Source organism: Ambystoma mexicanum, chromosome 3p (genome assembly GCF_040938575.1).
Source record: "Ambystoma mexicanum isolate Mex_15411 chromosome 3p, UKY_AmexF1_1, whole genome shotgun sequence".
NCBI lineage: Eukaryota > Metazoa > Chordata > Amphibia > Caudata > Ambystomatidae > Ambystoma > Ambystoma mexicanum.
Genome location: NC_090925.1, coordinates 105,252,257 through 105,269,987, shown reverse-complemented (window position 1 = coordinate 105,269,987; position 17,731 = coordinate 105,252,257).

The window sequence follows — 17,731 nt, the reverse complement described above, 5'->3', positions numbered from 1 at the left end:
TGCAGGTTTATTTCATTGATCCTGTATATCCCGCGGCACAATCATTTTGGGATTCGTCGTACCGACTTCCACACTCTTTACGATGTTAACCACCCTCTGTCTATTAGGCAAGGTGACCCCTCTTATGATGATAGACGCATCGAGATGTTGTTTCACTGGTAAGCATTCTTCTTCATCAAAGTCCTCATAAACCGATAAATCCATCAGCTCATCTTGTTCTGCCTTTGCGGTGTCAACCGGCTGGCAGGTCCCTGCTTGCAAACAGCTTATAGTTGACTCTGCTGGCAGCTTATTACATTCTTTTGTTACTACACCTGATTTCAACTGTGTGGTGATTGCTTTGTCAACAATCTGTAGCACGTTAATATTACGAAGAAATTTACGGGCACCTCTTTGGTAACTCTTCTTATGTCCTGGCAGATTTTTTTGCTTCTTGGCTTGCAGTGGTTGGGATTTCTTAATTTCCACATTTTTTTGTTGATCAGCAACTGAGCCTCCAAAAATGGGAAATAACCCTGCTGACTTTATAGCGTCAACAGCCACAGCTTTATTACCAGAGACCAGATCAGAAGCTGTTGTTTGAGAGACTGAACCAGTCGCAGTTTGAATATCCAGCTGTGCAAGATTTGCTGAGCTTCTAGATTGTAAAAACGCAGTATGAAAGGAAGCTTCCATTATAGAATCTGGCCCAGTAATTTCACTGCATAAGTCACCACTACTTGCGTGTCCTTCTAAATCAATTACCACGAAGTGAGGTTGAACGACAGATTCTGATTCAGTAGGGCCATTAGAAGCCAACAAAAAGCTTTTAGGGACCCTGTTCATTTGGCCGAGATTGCTTTCGTTTTGGCTTGGCTGCATTTTTACAGCTTCGTTCTCTGATACTGAAGCACTATTGTGCAGTAGAGACAATGCCGTCGGTTGCTCCTTCGATAGCATGTGCGAAACATTGCAAGCTCCGGGTAGTGCACCGCCACTTGTTTCCATGTGGGATTTACGGAAGAGGGCCAGTGCTTCCTTTACTACTTCAGCAAAGAGCTTTTTATCAATCATATCATTGTGTTTTCCCTCATTGACTGAGGCGAGGGCTGCCAATAGATTCTTATTTACTTCGTCTTGTTTGTTTCTATACCCACTGTGCATTACCTCTAGCTGCAGTAGTTTTGAGTTCATTAAGGCAATTCAAGTTGGTACATCTTTCACGTTATCATTTATTGCTTCATAGAAAGACACTAGTAAATCGTTTGAGGGCACGTGCACACATGGGGCTAAGTCACCACCTTTAACATTTCTTGGCCCGTCACGTGCCGCTTGACTCAAAGTGGTCCGTTCTCTTCTAACTTTCGGGAAAGGTCACTCCACAAAAGATGAGTCCCTGAATGATGACTCATCTAAAGAATCATCACTGTTTGAGTTTTGCAGCAATTGTTTTGGCCGACACGAACTCGAACAATGGGTTACATTTGTATAAGATGACAGCCTTTTCTGTGATTCTGTCACCTTCTCAACCGATGACTGGGATGAGTCCCCATTGGACACTGCTTCTAATGTCTTTGCGCGTTTGTAGTTGCCAGACCCCCAAATGTCTCGATTAACATCAGTCAGATTATTACAATGTCTTTTCTGAGGTATTTTGGTCAATACATTGTGTTCGGGAATGGACACTAAAGTCTGTTTGCTAGCGCATGCTTTGTTTAACTCAATCAGGTTTTGTAGGACAGTTGAAACCACCTCTAAGGAGTTTCTTCGATCGGCATTAGGAGCACCCCCCGCTTCCCCCACCAACCAGGCTCCGCTTTGCAGTAGCGTAGCCTCACTGGTAGTTGCTGTCTGGATGTTAGTTGCCGTCTCATTTGGCGCTATACAGACACCCACAGGGGAAGCAACTGTAAATACTTCCTCATAATGTTGCAGCTGAAAAAGGTTTTTTGAGGAAAAAGGAGCCAAACTTAAAGCAGGGTAGGTTTTGTTGCTTACCTCACACTCACACTCTTCACTTCTGGCGCAGGCTCCTCTTGTTAGGTCGACATTGGCAACATCACCCATGGCTGCGGGCTGCGCCTGGGGCATGGAATGATTCACCAACCGGCTGTCCAGACGCACGTCTGCCAAATCCCGCAGCACCTGCAGCAGGGTGATTCCCTCGTCGGTAACTCTCGGTGTGTCCAACTCCACGCTCCGCCTCTTCGCGTCATCAGGCGCGACCGCGGATGTTGCCGCTGTGGACTCTGCCGACTCAAGCACCAGCTCCATCAGAGATTTCAGGTCCGCCGCACACACCACGGACCGTGGCGACTGCACGGGAATCCCCACTACCTCCACCAGCTGGCACACACTGACCCCTGTGGTAAATCCACCCTCAATATCAGTAATTTCAACATCCACCGTGCACATAGGTATTGGGGGGCGGTCAGATGTTACAGAAGTCGATTGCAATTCCTGAAAAGGGGGGTCCAGCTCGGGGGTTGGCGGGGATATGGCGTCGTCTAAGGCGTAGTCCACCGTTCCTGTGGACTCAGATTCACCTTGTGTCACAGAAGTACAAGGTTCCTCAATTACATCAGTTATAGAGTCACACGAAAAGTACTGGCTCACCTGTTGTTGTCTGGACCGTTTTACCAGTCGCTCCTCTTGCTTGCCCATGTGTTTTGATTGGGCTCTGCTCCTTGGTGATGGCTTGGCTGGGTCCATCCTTCCAGATTTCAATGGGGCAGACACTCCACGCCGCGCCACTCGCCAAACAGCCTAACAGAGTCTCCTCGCCCTTGCTTCTCAGGGCTTACGCCGCAAGGGTGTGGGAGGCAGCCTTTTATGGGCTGACTCACTAGGAGTCTTAAAGGCACACGTACCTCCAGGCACCACAAACAGGATGCTCACAGGTAGAAGGTGGAAGGTAGAAGGGTGTACACTGGGTATGCACAGTCCTCACTCGCCACAGCCAAACAGAGTCTCCTCGCCCTTGCTCCTCATACAATGTATGCTATATGCCCCTTGCTCTTACAATTCGGGGAAGCACAAAGGAGGACTACTTTATATATGCTTCTGGCTTCCGTGGTTGTTATGTTCACCCGATTGGTGTCCTGGTTTGGCACAGTTTTTTATCTATATAAACTGTTGGGGAGTATGAGAATATGGGGGACTATAACAACTTTGGCGAGTATGTCCAGCGCCCTGAACGTGTACGAAAATACAAGTTGTAAAAGTATCCGTAACCCTTAGCAAACAGCATAGAAGCCAGCAGCCACATACACACACCCAGCATAGCCGTAGCCATAATTTATTGTACCATAGCGTATTTACCATATAGCTTTGTGAACACAGCTGCATTTAACACCAATTAGGGAAATATAAAATGTATTAACAATAATAATAATAATGAATGACAGAAGCATTTCACACTAAACTGAGCGTGCAGTACATGCCGGCCTTGAAATCTAGTCAGCCACCACGCAAGGATATAAATCCTCACCCCCACTGCAGAAAATATCTACCAAACCTTAGTAAGGAAGCATACACACTCAGGGCACACAGTTAAATGCTGTGCAGTGATTGGCCAAGACCAGGGAGACGAACCAGTTCCCAAGCTTGAGATGCACTAGTGAAGTCATGAGAGAGCACCAAAGAGATAGCAGACCTCAGGAAATAGCTCTTTAGTGGTTAGTCCTGGCAGGTGATTGGACCAGGAAAGAAGAAGATAATGTGTTATCTCAGTAATCATTTCTTTACAAACTGTTGCTTTACAAGAAGTTTTTGTTTTGCTATCCTGACATAAGTATTCAGGTGAAAGAAAAGTGTGATATGTCGATAATTGTAATATGTTCTGAAGAGAATATTTTTCTTAAGTCATAAACTGCAGTTGGTGAGAAAGGCATTGGTCTTGAGAAAAAGGATGTCGTGAAAGATATTAAATACTTTAAAGTGGAAGAAGAGTGTTTTGGAAACAAGTGATCATGGCAAGACATTTATCATTACCCAAGGCAAAGTCCTTGGGTGATGTGGTTGAATTATCTTGATACCGTGGTGAGGCATGCTGATGTGAGATGGACTGTTTTGGAGGGAGGGGGTGGTTAACGTTCGGGACTGCAGAGAGTAGGGCGCTGCCACTGCTATAGTGGAGATGGGGCCCGGGCTTGGACGTGATGAAAGGATTGGCTTTGCGGAGGAGTGCGAGCTGGTACCATGCATCGAGAGTCTTCTTGGAGTTGTGTGATTTGCATGAGCATTCACAGCAGATGGTAAAGCTGAGAGATTATTTAGCTCTGGGGAGAGTTGAAGGGTGAATCTGCCAAGCTTCATGTCATCAATCAATTGTGGAATTGGGCCTGTTTGGCAGAGTAGCCAAGGAGAATAATTGTGGTCTTTTTCAGGTTGTGCTTCATGTAGGTACTTGACATCCAGGCTTCGATGAGGAACGAACAGTGCTTGAGTTGATGGATGTCGTTGATGCCTCTTTCTTGCCTGTTCCTCTATCCCTTCCTCTCATTTCTCTGTCTCCTGTATGTCTCAGAGAGGTAGTGAGATAGCGATTTCTGGGCTGTCTGCCTTTCTGATGATTCCATTTTTTGGCTTGGTTCTCCCTGCCTTTCATGCCCCCCTCTCTCTCTTTCTAAGCTCTAAGGGTTTATCAATGTTCTATGTAAATCATGTCCTCTTGAAAGAAATCTTCTAAGAAGATTTCAAATTACAACATTATTTAAAATAATTTTGAATTGAACATGGTAGACCAAGCCATTTAAGCCAAGCTACACATGACAAATTGACATCCAATATCCATCACTGGGAGTTCACCTCCGGTTCGGAGTCACATGAGCAATGAATTCACTCTAGAAAATGGTCTTTGTCTTAGAGGGCATTGCTAAACCAAGCCAAGACGGCCATTTCTCAAGGCTTCAGACAACGGCATACCTGGTTTCACCCTTATTAGGCATCATCAGTGCAGTATAACTATTTTAGTGCAATAGATAAACAACTCCCACTTTAGCGAGGTTCTTGACCAAAATGGGAGGCAGTCCAGCTGGACATTCTGTTTGATAGTTTGGTAATAAACGCTAGAAGACAAAGGAAATAGAGATAAAATGGCATGTGTACTGTAACAACAAGGTGGGACATAACGGTAATTACTGTACTCCTGCAGTCAGACTGTCCTGCTCATAACATGGGTAAATAGGGTTTGCACATAATAGTAATATTTAAGCCTTATACCCTAGAAGGCAAAATACATGTTCCTTTTCAAATTTCCTATGAAGGACAAAAAAGTTATGAATTATCAAGCTCTCCCAAAATAAAAAAAAATAGATACCTTTTAGCAAGGGGCCTGACTGGACTCCCTGTCATATACAGGAATACAGAGAATCTGAGAACCAAAATGGTACAGCTACATCGAAGTATAGTTGACCTGGGCAAAAGTCAACAGGTCATCTTCAGAGACCCAATAGGCCTAATTATGCATGAAGCAATTGGTAAACCCTACGAAACCCAGCCCTTAAAGATTTCGATTGGTGTTTTGATTCACTTCATAGTCTAATGAGCATCTTATATGTAATTACCGATGTGCCATGCCCAGCTCTGGGGGTCATGTCCTCAGGGGCACACAGTATATCTAAAATGGCCTATAAAATGGTGCTGGGGAAGACAGTTTCTGCTTCATTGCTGACTCCTGGGTTTATTTTCTATTTATTTTCTATTTGTCCCCACTCTGATCTACCACACATTCAAATGATGTTATTCCCCCCCCCCCTCTTCCTGAGCTTTGTCTGCATCACAGAGGTCAATCTTGGGGAGCCGCAGACAGTCAATCTCCGGGAGCCGGAGACCTTCCAAGCATTTCAGACCTCCGATTGCAGGGAGTGCGGCTTGTGTTTGTAAACCTACCTCATTGGTTTCTCTTCTCTGAGGTACGTGCCCAGTCTCAGGGTGCCCTGGACACTTAGATGGGATGTTCTCTCTCTCACTCTGATTTAAGTGTTTTAAACTGTGATAGGAGCCTCGACTATGAAAGTAAAAGAGCTCTGCCAGTCCAGTAGAATCGGACTACACCAGAATTACAGATCCTACTTGGCTTAAATGATTACCATGCAGATCACAGACGCAGTGATATTACGGTTACGAATACAGTATGCAACAGGGAAAACGAAAAGGAAGGGAGGGCAGCTTCTCCAAATACAATACCTTAGTAATTTGTTCATAATGAGGTGTTATTTATATAGTGCCTTAAACCAAAGCGCTTTACAGAGCACATATTTACAAACAATATCACCCAACCGAAATTGGTACTCATTTATCGACCTCGGAAGGATGAGTTGGCTTTGCCGGGATTCGAACCTGCGACCTGCAGATCACACTCAGATCGCGGCAGCGAGCGTTCAACCCGCTGAGCTATCTTACCGACATAATGATCATGTCTTTCAAATTCCCCAATGGGTAGTCTCATGCTTAACTGCAGACATGCACACAATTATATTTCAGGAACAGGAATTCACATTAGCAAGCTTTATTAGACAGTAAAACACCTGTATTATTAACCCCATGACACAACATAATGTTGGATAAATCGCATTGTAATCATTTTGATAGACTATACTGAAATGGGCATGTGTTTGTCCATCGCCTTTTGGTTCGTCATCACGTGCCTGGCAGGAAAACTGACGCAGAAATAGGATTCAAAAGGAATTATTGTGTGGGCAGGGAAATACCTTACACTCTTCTATACGATGCCATTGGTGGATGAAGGCAGGGTTTAGGTTGTCCATGAGGTAGGAGTTGGAAGAGCCGCAATAATATAAGAGAAGAACCAAGAGTCAGCACTGTTTCAATAGGTGTTAACTTATTTAGCCAATGTATTTTTCCTGAATGGCAAAATATAAGACTCTTAGTAAATGAAAGCTATAGTGGACCCCTGGCACTCTGTCCAAATATCGCCCTACCAATGTACTGCCCTTTTGGGCACAGTAGTCAAGCAGTGTGTGTCCAGCCAACCACCCAAGACCCTCGCGCAGGATAACCTGCTGGTGTTAGGTCAATCATGGTTCTGTCCTTGCGGGAGCACAGAGGCCACCACTCTTTTAGAGTCCAATCTTAGGCAATATTTGAATGTCATGTGCTTTTTTTAGACCCTGTTGCAAGCAGGACCATATAATGTACTCTTAAACCATTGTAAAGGAGTGGCAGGGGCACTCTTAGCTGCTACCCCTATAACCAGCAAGAGGGCACTTGGACCCCAACAATATCCCTGCCGCAAGAACGGAAGACTCAATTATAGGGCAAAGTTTACTATCTTTATTATCAAACAAAGTGATAGGGATCACACTAGAACAGCGTAGAAGTCCACAGGTCCTCAATCTTCAAATTTGTGTCACACTGTTTAACCATGAAGGACGCCACAAAGACTAGTGGCCTCCCCCAAAACCTATCAGGGATCTGGATTAGTCAGTATAGGAAACTACCTATATAATACATAGGGGTTCGTTTAACCATTGGGTAGCCATAGCTGGTGAGTCCTCCTAGAACCACCTCTAAATGTAACAAATACAAAGCTGCAGGTTAGTAGAGAAATTATTGGCTACTACAACATAGTGTGCCTTAACATGAACATACAACATCCGCGATTGGACTGAACTTGCCTTCACAGCCTTGGGATCAGAGATGGCAACTACAGCTGGACAGCTACCAGGCTGAGTAGAATTACTCAAAGCAATGGAAACAATCATGAAGGTGCTGTCTGTTCCCGTATGTTGCCATCTCTGATCGCCAAGGCCCTGAGAGTGTATATCCACCTCTGAATCTGTGTAGTAATTGCATCTTTCCACCTCTGGTTCGATGGGAACAGCTTTCTTCCATCCACCTTGAGTGAGTAGGAATTTATCTGCTCTTCCAGCTCACATGTGTAGGGAACACAAAATGGAGCTCTCCTGTCTGTAATTATGAGGATTTTAGCTTGTGTTTTCGCAGGTGCTTCATTGTCTTGGTAAACTGGAAACTATCTGTCTCTGCTCGCCCTTGGCGTGGCTACGCACCGTGTCTGTGCTGGAAGCTCAGTTGCTGTCAGTTGCTCTATGTGTTTCAAGTACGTCTTGCCTTTCCCATTCGCTTCAGTGCACCTATGGCTTCCATCTTTGCTCTTTTGGCAATCCATGTTAGTCGCAGTTAAGCGTGTGCAAGCTGATTGTACGTATTCTTGGCATTTTGCTGTTTCCGCGTAGCTTAAGATTTACTGGTGTAAGCGTATCCATCCACTAACTACCATAAGTAATAAGCATTTGGTTCATGTGTATATGCAATAATCTAGAAGTGTTCATGTAGCTTTGTGCATGAATGCCTATATGCTTCATGTCTAAATGCACCTACGTCATGATGTCACTGGTAACATCATCAGCTTTCGATGTTCTAGTCGGTCGACTTGTTCGATCAATGACAACTCTATCTCCTCCATATTGTCAGTCGGGTCTGAATGGATGTCTGATCAAGTAACATTTCTCACATCTGCGATACATGATGACGGGCTAGGAGTGATGTACATCTCTCATTTCTCTGCCTTCGGGCTGCAGGTCGAGTCAGGGTCACGAGGGCCACACTTGGACCTCCGTCTTGAACATTTTACAAGTGTAAACAAACACTGTCACTTTATATCACTTCTGGCTTCACCTGTTGGTAAAACAGATCTGCATTTGAAGATACAGAATCAATATTAGCTTTACTCCCAAAAGGTTTCTTTAAAGAAGGAATAGGGCAGCAAGGGTGGACATGTTATGAACTTAGCCCTGATTTTAGCTGAGTGGATCCCTGCCTCTGTCATTCCTACACCTCTTTCGATTGCCTCGTCTGTATGCTCTCTCTCTTCTGGCCATTCCCTTACTGTGGCCACCATCTATCGGCCACCCAGTCAGATCTCCTCCTTACTCTCTGAGTGGGCTGACCTCTCCTCTTCCCTCCTGGTCTCGACCACTCAACTCCTCCTTCTTGGAGACTTCAACATCCACCTGGATGCTTCCTGTCCTTCCTCTGGACTCTTTTGTGACCTCTGCAACTCTCTCTCTCTATTCTCCCCTCTGGCCCTACTCACTCTGCAGGGCACACTCTGGATGTTCTGATCTCTTCAGACCTTTCCCTTTCTATCTCTCTCACCACTCCTCTCTCCTGGAGTGATCAATTTCTCCTTTCCCCCCACCTCACACTCTCTACCCCTCCGGCCAAACCTACTCCAGCAGTGCCACCCACCTTCTTGGTTATCCAACCCATGAAGTGTGTGTCAGTTGAGGCTTTTGCCGCCACTTTCTCACCTCCCCCTGCCCCTTTGGCTGACTCACACCCTGACACAGCCCTTTCCATGCTCCACCCTGCTATATCTGATACTCTTGATGTTCTTGCCCCTGTCATGAGTATCCGCCTGAAGCCCAAAGCCAAGTGCAACTGCTGGTATGCCACTGACCTTGTCACCCTCAAATGCAAGTGCAGGGTGGCTGAGAGGAAATGGCGTGCTTCCGGTACATCCTCTGACAAACTGGCCTGTCGCCTGCTCAAAAGGCAATACCGGCTCTCTGTCCGCACCAAGAAGAAAGCTCACATCCAAGCCCGCATCTCTGCGGCATCAAACTTGGCCGAACTCTTTAAATTCTGCAAGGAACTGGCAAATCCTGCTGCAGTCTCTACCTCTCCTGTCCCCTCTGCACAGCTCTGGCTACTCATTTCATCTCTAAAACTCAGGACATCCTGTCCTCTCTCTCTTCCTCTCCCCCTCCTCCCTGCTCTTCCTCTGGCCCTTCTTTGGCCACCTCTCCTCCCTCCTTCTCTGCCTTTCCCAGGCATAGTTTCTAGACAAGTCTGATCTATGAAAGTCTTGTCAAAACAGGTTCTCCCCTGTTCCTTTAAAACCATCAAGGACCACATTAACACCCTGGCTCCTGCTCTGGCTGACTTTTGCAACCACTCCTTTGCCACTGGAGTCTTCCCTTCCCCCCTGAAGCACTCCCTTGTGCACCCTCTTCTTAAGAAACCCTCTGACAACCCTTCCTGCCCGGCTAACTATTGCCCAATCTCCATCAACCCTTTCCTGGGCAAACTCCTGGAAAAGCTGGCCATCTCCCAGCTTAATGTTCACACTGAATCTGTTGGTTGTCTTCATGACCATCAGCAGCCAGAAGCACGGAAACTGCTCTCCTGAACATCTGTGAAGATCTGATCTCCAACCTTGATTCCAACACCCCCTGTGTCCTCATCTTACTTGACCTCTCTTCTGCCTTTGACACGGTCAACCATGGCATCCTGTTCAACCGTCTCCGTGATAACCTTGGTATTACCGATCAGGCCCTGGCTTGGCTGACTTCTTTCCTCTCCCATCGACCCTCCCAGGTCCAACTTGGTTCCTTCCTCTCCTCTATCTCTACCTGTGGCGTTCCCCAGGGGTCTAACCTCTCTCCCTGGCTGTTCAACCAATACCTGGCACTTCTTGCCCACCGCATTGCCACTCTCTGCCCCAACTTTCTGTGCTAAGCGAATGACACTCAGCTCATTTTCAGGGTCCCTTCTGCCACCTCCTCTCCTTCTCTCATCTCTGACTGTCTGCTATTCAGGAGTTGTGCGCCACCAGTGACCTCTGCCTTAATGCCAGTAAGACTGAGATCCTCCTCATCGGCACACCCGCTCCCTCCTTTCCTTTTACTCTCTGGCCGGCCTCTCTTGGCCCTCTTCCTAGGCTAAAAACCTTGGGGTCATCTTCAACTCCACACTCTCCTTCTCTCCTCACATCAATGACGTATCTAAGAAGTCACACTACCAGCTGTACCTCCTCATAGGTATTCTTCCTTTCCTCTCCTTCACCCAGAAGCTTTCCGTCTCCATAGCTCTGGTTCTCTCTAGGCTGGACTACTGCAACAGCCTCTTTCTAAATCTGCCTGCCTCTACTATCCGCCCTCTGCGACTCATCCAAAACAGAATTGCGAGACTTATCCTTGGCCTCAAGCCCAGGGATCGTATCTCTTCAGGACGGAAATCTCTGCACTGGCTCCCAGTGGTGGCGAGGATTAAGTTCAAAACCATCTGCATTGTCCACAAGGCCTTCTGGGGCCTGGGGCCTCAATACCTTCAACTCTTTCTTCCTAAATATCTTCCTTCTATAGCTCTTCGATCATCCGCCTCCAACTCCCTCAGGGTCAGTCGCTTCTTCAAGGAATGAGTTGGTGGTAGATCTCTTTCCTCTGCTGGGGCCTCCCTCTGGAACAGCCTCCCTGCCTCTCTGAAAACTGAGGAGATCCATCTCCGGTTCTGGAAGCAGCTCAAGACCTTCCTTTTTGCTTCTGCTTTCTCTCCTCCTCTCCCCTGTTGAACTCCTGACTGAGACTCGAACGGAGACTGAAACTGCACTGGTCACCTGGCTACCCTCTGTTCTCGGGCCCAGGTCCCCTCCCCGCCGATTGCACACGTGCATTGCCCTTTGGCAACCCTTACACTCTGGGCTGTTTCTGTATCCCTACCGCCCCCTAACAGCACTCGACAGCTGATGTCTGCACTTACCTTGCGCCTGCCACCACTTATTTATTGTTTTATTTATCTACTGTATATCTTATGTATTGCACTCCCCCCCTGCACTTATGTCACTTGGCCTAGTAAGATCGTTGTCTCTGTTTCCCTCTGTTCCCCTCCCTTGCCTCGTCGCGCCTTGAAACACTTGTGTATAGGTGCGTTATAAATGCCATATCGTATCATATCATAAAAGCATATTGCAATGCAGATGTAGGGCATTGTGACTCGTGTCCAGGACTTTGTGGCCAAATATTGGGCCTCATTCAGAGTTTGGTGGTGCAGTGAAAAAGTGGCGGTAATTACGTTACTGACACATTTTCTCCATAGTGCTGGCAATAAATCCTCCACTTTTCCTGCAAAAATCACTGAGTGATTCCGCCAATGGTAAATCCACCAAAGATTCCATGAATGGAGACTAGAACCACTCTACCACCACTTGTAATACTGTGGTAAACTCGCGTGACTATGTGGCAGTAACGATTGTGCCAGTATTTCAGCACCATTATCGCAGAAATATCATCCAAACTCAGAATGCAGCCTAATGTTCTTCAAAGAATAAAACAATAATCTATGTAAAGGACTTCTGGACTAATCCAATGGTAGATATATGTGATTTTTTTCAAGATTGTGAATTTATTGTTAAAAAACCTTAGCAAAATGGTGCAATTTTCAGCATTTTTAAGAAAGCAAAATGGCAATTTTTAAAGCAAACTTTTATTGGGGAAATGTATAAAGTCAGGCAGGAGATACTACAAAGGCTCACATTTTTTCACCTCAATTACTAAACGATTGTCCCATAAATACCATGGAAACCCATCTGAGAATCAAAGCCAAACATTAATACAGCAATTTATTTAGTCCAATCAGCAAACTGCAATATCTTTTGGTACCCAGCTCAATGGGACTTATTTAATAAACCTGGAAAAGTTGAAGGGCTGAGCCAACTTTGCCACACTCAAATGTCTACAGCAGGTGGTCTATCATGCCAGCCATCAATACTATTTTAGCCATAAACCCTGGCTTTCCTGAGAAACTGAGGAAATCAGACAACACGCATATCATTGTGCCAGGGATTATTTCTCACTAGGGCCGCAAATGAATGTCCCAAGTCCTAAACATTACTCGGGAGGATAGCTCAGGGGCAACGCGCTCACCTTGGACGCAAGATGATGCAGAGCAACACAGGTTGGCTCTCCGGGTTGCGCTTAGACACCTCTGGGTATTAAGTGAGTTATAAATAAACAATTACAATTAGCACCTGGGCGGGGTGTAGCCAATCAGGTTCTTTGCTTCGCTGGCTGATACTCTCTAGCTCGGCCCGCATTCAATGGAAGCCGTTGGCTGCCTCCACTGCCCCGCCATCTTCTAGACACCCACACCTTACCTTTTCTTTGTAATAATCCTAAAACCCCCTCCCCAACTCCACTTACCTGATTGTGGCAGCAGTTTCGCTCAGGCCGTAAACTCTGGCTATTGGGCTGTTACCCCCCGGTGGAGCCCATGGAAAGGGTAAATAGTGCCATGTTGCTCTAAATTCTAAGAATCAGCTGCGGCTCTGGACATTGCTCTGCAGTCTCTCTATCAGCTCAATATCCTAGGGGTATTCTCCCATTAAGACTCTGAGAGACCTCTGTTCAGGTGTCCAGTGGAGGGCCATCGCTCTTGGATTCCAACCCTGGGGGTGGACGAGTGAGGGAGTATCACCTAAGTCAAGACGCAATATTCTGACGGGGTGACAGAAGAGGAGTAGGAAGTCCTGGACGTCTTCATGGGATACGTTGATTCCCGTCACACTAATTCAGGTTTCACTTTCCCTAATTCCAATCCCGTCATCAATTGCCCAAGGTGGGGAAGGAAGAAAAACAACTAAAACAAAGCCAGGAGTCTGTTGTTAATATCCATTCATCCTCTACCAATTTAAATCATAGGGAAAACCAGCAAAACTCATGTTTGTGTAATTACGCATAAGGCATATGGAAGGGGGCAACCATCCCCTTGAGGGAAAACCAGGCTAAAGGATTTCCCTATGTCCATTATTGATTCCCTGATAAAACAGCTGGAAATAGATATATCCTCCAAAACACTTCCATCACCCCCTCCCCATTTCCAACCAATACTGGGAAGAGGAAGAGGCAACTGCAAGCAGTAAAGATTACTCATAGAAACAACATGGGAAAAGTAAGGGAAACCGGCTACCGACTATAGAAAGAACTTAAGCCAGGTCCCTTCTTTGTAAATTCATAATCTCCTCTCATATCAGTTTGACACAAGAATAAACGTCCTGAGCAAGTAATACTCACAATACTCTCCTCGTTTAAACTGAGACAGGATTGTGCATTTCTTCATCTTAAGTAATATGGCATTCGTAACCTGTTCTACGGGCTATACCAGGGGGGTGGGGTGGAAATGGCCCTATGGCCCAAGTTAAAGGCCTGATCGAAGCAAGGGCGTTTAAGGAGGGCACAGAATGTTACTCCTGGTATAGCCTTTGGAACAGGTTACTAACGCCATTATCACTCCGGGTTACCAAAGCGATAACCCAGGGTATTGGTAGCACAGCCTTTTCTATGAATGAACCTGACACCTTCCGGCATCCAGTTCATTCATAGGAAAAACTGTTCCAAGATGGTTGCCACAGAGATGCAAGGCAAGGCTCCTTTTAGTCAGCTCCTCTGCCACAATCAAGTAGTCGTGCTTGGGAGGGGGTTTGGGATAATAGGAAAAAAAAGGAAGGTGGGGAGAAGATGGCGGTCTGGGTGGGAAAAAGGCAGCCTGCGGGTTCCATGAAACGCGGGCTGAGATCAGCTGTTTCAGCCCACGAACCAAGGAACCTGATTGACTGCTCCCCGCGTCCCGGGTGCTAATTTGTGTTTTCTCTTAGAGGCTCAAGCCCCAAGGAAGCTTCCCAGCGCACCAAGCTTTGTAGCTATGAATCATTTTAATATTTGACCTTTCTGTGAGGGAACTACAGCTCACAAGTCAATATGGCATCAGTGGGCCAAGACAAATCTTAGCCTATGTTATGGCCATGTATGGAGCAGCAATGTGGTCTATTACAGCATGCTTGAGTGCGTGTGTTGGTATACTATGTTACAAAACATGTAAACTACACTAAATCAACACCATAGTGGTCTCAGGGCAACTTGCTTGTCGGAAGCTTGTCGTCTTGTGCCCCAGGCCAGCTATTCCTGAGCTTAGTCTGTGGAGGAAAAGGAGAAGGCAAATGAGAAGAGAATGGGAGAGCAGGCGAAATACCCACATATATAGTGAGGGGGTAATGTAGAAGGGGAAAATAATGTTTGGTGTTATCTTGGCTGAGTGTGGATCCATTAAGGTTGTACAGAGATTAGGATTGCAGAAAGCAAGGTATGTTCTAAACGTGTTTGGCGTCAAATGGATTGCCTCTATGAAACAGTTCGTTAAGAACAAATGGTGCTTGGCTATGTGATGGGCCCAAGACGTGCTTCAGTCACCAATTTCAATCATGGTGCCGTTTTGACCTGGGATTTACATTTTAAAATTCTCCATGGAGCAAACTTCAGAAAAGAATTTCAGGACTCACAAGCCAGGAGGCCAGATGTGGCCCAGTCTAGAAAGGATTGCGTTTAAGGAAAATGTAGTCGGTGAACAGATGTGGTTTGATTGGTGGTTATGGATTTGTGGACATATTCTGTGATATTTTGCAAGCCTGGTGCTCCATGTAGCCCTGCAGCCACTGTGCTCTACCCGCTCAATTTACTCCCGATTTTTCGGTAAATAATATTGCTATTTTTTACTCCCTCCTAAAATAATTCTAACCCCAATGCAATCTAATGAGAGACTTCAATTCTCCGGTTTTCTTTGACAAGTTCTCCGTCCCAGCATGGAGGTCTCCCCACTCTGTAAAATGCGGTAAAAAATACACTGAAATAGTGTCACTGCAATTAAATATTATAGATCTGCACGATCACTCTTCAAAAGCTTTTGCCCAGGGACATCATTTTGTTAATGTTAAAGATATTTGTACTGCGCACCGTCACCAATGGAGTTGGTCCCCAGGCGCTCAGGCAGATCTGTAAACAAGAAGGCGGGTTGGGTTAGTAAGGTGAAGAAGGAGTAGGATAGTGAGAAAAGTGATGTCCTGTTGGCAGCTTCAGTTCAGTTTACACCGTGCGCTGAGCTTTGGTGCAAGTATCGGATCTATGTCAGTCCTCGTGTGCTGTTGGTGCGGCTTATGTGTTGTTTGTTTGTTGTTGCGGTGTGGCAAAGTGAGTGCAGCTTGCTGTGTGGGAGGTGGTTGTGTGGGTTTCGACAGTAGTGTTGTGCTTGTCCAGAAAGGCTGTGCCACTGCCAACTAGAGTTGAGCTACAGTGTAGCCTCTTCTCTGTGCCCTGCACCTTGTGCGCAGCTGGCACCTGGGTCACTGGCATAATGGGGGCTCTGCAGACCCTGCGGTGTGGGGGCCCCACTAGCACATGTCCTGGGAGTGTGCCCCACCTGGAGAAAAAAAATGAAAACAAATCTTTGTTCCCAATATTTTTTGTTTTTATGTTTCTTTTTAAATTCACTCTGCATTCATAAAGAAATTATTTCTGTCCACCTTTGCTTCTGGGTCCAGAAACCATACCTTCTCGCAGAGCGGTGCTTTTGTTTGGCTGGCACCTTGGTGGCACCTTAGTGGCCCACATGAGCCAGACCTAGGTCCTGTTCCTGCAGCTCTAGGGAATGACCACCTGTGCACCATGCAGGAACACCCCTTCAAGCCCACAGACAGTTCTCTTACTTTCCATAGTCCCTGAGAAAGGCTGGCACCTCATGGGTCCTGTGCTGTGTCTCAGACAGGAATGTTCATCTGTCCGGAATTCAGCTGAGGAACCAAGCCTTGGGGGCTCGCCTTATTATCAGTCACTGCCGCATTGTCAGCCAGGGACATTGATTTCAGGTCCGCCCCCCTGATGATCATGGCAATGAATTCCTTGGTGTACGCATCGTCACCTTTAGCACGCCCTTCATGTTGCATAGGATGCTGCGACAGATAGTTATCTGGGTTATCTTTACCAGCTCCAAACAGTAACGTGACTCTGTATTCTTGCAGCAGCAATAGCCACCATTCCAGTTGAAAATGCAGGCAAGGCGTCAACGCCTCCCATGATAGATATCAGCGGTTTGTGGTCTGTGAAGGCAATCACTGGTTGACCATATATGTAGATGTGGACAAGTCCACCCAGGCAGATAGCTGAGATTAAAAATACCTCCTCAATGTCCGCTCCTTCTTCTAACCTTGACAGGACCGACCTTTGATCATCCTCCAGGGCTGCTACACACCGCTGGTGGGGCCTTGGTGGTTTAGGCAGTGGACGGATTGACTGCACAATTTGCCTGTCAAAATTATTAAGTTTACTGTGGCACCCACAGGTGAGGCCAACTGATTGATTTGCTTGTTTTTCAGTGCTTCTGTTATCCATCTCCTTCTTTGGGCGTCGATTGCTTCCTTGATCTATTGAATCGTCCCTTGGGCTTTGATGGGCTTCTATGGCAACTGTGTGTGCCGATTCACTTTTGCACTGCATGGAGCCTCCGCATTCTGCGCCGCCCATGATGTGGAGAGTTGCTGCGTGCACCCCAGCTCAAGGAATCTTTGCAGTGGATATCTGGTTCCTGGAGGATCTGTCATCTCAGTGCTGCAGAGGCACAGTGTTGGATGATCTTTGCCCTGATTTCATCCGTTTCATCATAAAACCGACAGGACATGGCAAGGCGGTGGAGGCTGCCATGATATATTTCTAGCCATTCAGAGGGCTCCTGATGTGCCTGTCACAGCATGAACCTCTCATAGTCTGTATTGATCAGGGGTCACAATAAGCTTGTAAGGAACCCTTTGCTTCCTCGTAGGAATTTCCCTAGGCTGAAGGGTCTTGAAAATGTGGTGCACCTCACTCCTAGTGTAAAACAGCAAGAAGGCTTTAATTTCCCTGTCATCTGTTTCCCTGGCCATGTCCAAAAATATATCTAGTCTCTTGACCCACATGTCCCATTTGGGCCCTAATGTTGCTGGGGCTCCAGTGACATTGAATTCAGGGACATCCCACAAAAGCACAATAAGATACTTGATGTTGACTGTAGATCCTGTCACTGTCTGCACATGAGGTTGAGGGGGTGTCCTCAGTGAGGAAAAGACCAGATCATTCTCTATATCCCCATCCATCATGACACCCGCTCTTCTGCACTCCAACAGCAG